We start from the raw sequence: 2484 nt of genomic DNA on the forward strand, positions 1-2484 counted from the left end.
TGCTGTCTTAAGTTACCAACGCCTTTCATGGTATCCCATAAGCGTCGATTTAGGCGCTTTAACTCGACGTTTGGTTCATCCCACAGCGCCAGTTCTGCTTACCAAAAATGGCCCACTTGGCACTCTGATCCGAAATCTCGCGGCTTCATCATTTAAGCAAGCCGGAGATCTCACCCATTTAAAGTTTGAGAATAGGTTGAGGTCGTTTCGACCCCAATGCCTCTAATCATTCGCTTTACCGGATGAGACTCGTACGCTACGAGCGCCAGCTATCCTGAGGGAAACTTCGGAGGGAACCAGCTACTAGATGGTTCGATTAGTCTTTCGCCCCTATACCCAGTTCCGACGATCGATTTGCACGTCAGAATCGCTACGGACCTCCATCAGGGTTTCCCCTGACTTCGTCCTGACCAGGCATAGTTCACCATCTTTCGGGTCCCAGCGTGTACGCTCTTGGTGCGCCTCTTCTCGCGATGAGAACGAGACGCCCCGGGAATGCGAAGCGGCCACTTTTAAGGGTAAACCGCCCATCTTCCCTGAGTTCGTGCGAGACGAACTTTCACTTTCATTACGCCTTTAGGTTTAGTGATTCCCAATGACTCGCGCACATGCTAGACTCCTTGGTCCGTGTTTCAAGACGGGTCCTGAAAGTACCCAAAGCTATAGCGTCGCCGATCGGTCTAGGTCTGTTCGAGAACCTCGTCGCCAACAGTCATCAGAGGTCGGAAACGGCACCGGGTCCGATTACCGACGTGCATCTGACGCGCTTGCGACGAGCCGAACGCTAACGAGTAGCGGCCTTAAACCATTCGGTATACCGTCGAGCGAGTCGACCGCGAACACGAGGGTCCGTAAACGAAAACGGCGCGAACCGCAGTCTACGGTCTCCACCTCGAGCCTTAAGCCGACGCCCAACGGATCGCGACGTCCTACAAGGAGAAAAGTGCACGCGTTCGTCGCCGGATCGACGTACGAAAGGCGCGCGCAACGCCGAAACGTCACGTGTCACGCGATCGCACGCCGCCTACTACGAGCCGCGAATGAATTTCTCCCTTCGACCTTTCGGGTTTCTCAGGTTTACCCCTAAACGGTTTCACGTACTCTTGAACTCTCTCTTCAAAGTGCTTTTCAACTTTCCCTCACGGTACTTGTTCGCTATCGGTCTCGTGGTTATATTTAGCCTTAGATGGAGTTTACCACCCGCTTAGGGCTGCACTCTCAAGCAACCCGACTCTAAGGAGAGATCCTCTCGCCGTCAGTCACGGTCGCTACGGGCCTGGCACCCTCTATGGGCTGTTGCCCCGTTCAAGATGGACTTGGACGCGCGACGTAACGTCGAGATAATGGACCCTCCCGAACACCACATTTCCCGGCGCCCGATGTCGGTCGCGGGATTCGGTGCTGGGCTAATCCCTGTTCGCTCGCAGCTACTAAGGGAATCCTAGTTAGTTTCTTTTCCTCCGCTTAGTAATATGCTTAAATTCAGCGGGTAGTCTCACCTGCTCTGAGGTCGCTAGTTTAATATGCGTGGCGCTCGTAATCATCATAATAATGAAGATTAGGAGCCAATACGAAATATAAAAGTTTAGAATGGAAAAGACGCGCCGTCGAAAAACGGTGTTTTCTCCCTCGTATTCGAGAGACAACGCACCTACGATCCGACGTCGATTAAAAACTAATTTTATCGGATACGACGATCGTATTAATGGTGCGCGCTACGTTTATCACAAAAACGTGCGAACGACCGTTTTAAACACGTCTCATCCCTTTCATATTCGTACGACCCGTACGAGAGAGTTAGGTCACACGTACGGGTCCGCTGTCACGTTTTAGAACGTCGCGATCGAATCGCGCTTATACGCTCAGCACGCTCAGACATTTCTCGTCGATCGCGAAGATCAAAGAAAATCCGAGCAGTCTTGAAATGAGATACGACCCTCAGCCAGGAGTGGTCCGGGTATGAGATCCCAGGACCGCAATGTGCGTTCGAAATGTCGATGTTCATGTGTCCTGCAGTTCACAAGTTGACGCGCAATTAGCTGCGTTCTTCATCGACCCACGAGCCAAGTGATCCACCGTTTAGGGTAATCTTTTTTTAAGTTAGGTTTTAAACGCATATCGAAACGTTTCTATTATAAGACGACGACGACGACGACGACGCGCGCTCACGTCATAGACAGCGCTTGCGCCCCTTTCGCAGCCGCCGTCGACTTTAAAACGCTCTTACGGTTTATTTTCGTCTTCTCCACTACACACAACGAGAGGAGCGGAGACAGACTACTCGAAATGGTGACGTTCGTTGTAAATTTTCGTCGTCTCACCTCGTACGACAACAAAAGAGCATACGCTGATCATAGTTTGGCAATATTTTCGTAAACTAAATCTCACCCTTTTGGAATGAAACAAACGAAGGGTGATAAGATTTTCGTAAACTAATCACATTACCGATCATCGTATATGTTCGTCGATATGAGGATCGAAACG

The 2484-nt window shown here is 50.7% G+C and overlaps 2 non-coding genes across 2 annotated transcripts in view; both read right to left on the minus strand.

The window, feature by feature from the left end:
- The window catches only part of LOC143206281 (large subunit ribosomal RNA), a 4098-nt gene extending 2585 nt beyond the window's left edge, over window positions 1-1513 (minus strand). Inside the window, exon 1 of the ribosomal RNA XR_013008265.1 lies at window positions 1-1513. This exon is cut by the window's left edge and continues 2585 nt beyond it. This is a non-coding gene — a ribosomal RNA (large subunit ribosomal RNA).
- A 419-nt stretch (window positions 1514-1932) lies between these two features.
- On the minus strand, window positions 1933-2087 carry LOC143206278 (5.8S ribosomal RNA). The gene has a single exon (XR_013008262.1). It is a non-coding gene; the product is annotated as a 5.8S ribosomal RNA (ribosomal RNA).
- Between the last annotated feature and the right edge of the window lie 397 nt (window positions 2088-2484).

The sequence above is a fragment of the Rhynchophorus ferrugineus genome, unplaced genomic scaffold, assembly GCF_030347505.1.
Source record: "Rhynchophorus ferrugineus isolate W39M unplaced genomic scaffold, kcgeb_rfMv2 rfM627, whole genome shotgun sequence".
Taxonomy (NCBI): domain Eukaryota; kingdom Metazoa; phylum Arthropoda; class Insecta; order Coleoptera; family Curculionidae; genus Rhynchophorus; species Rhynchophorus ferrugineus.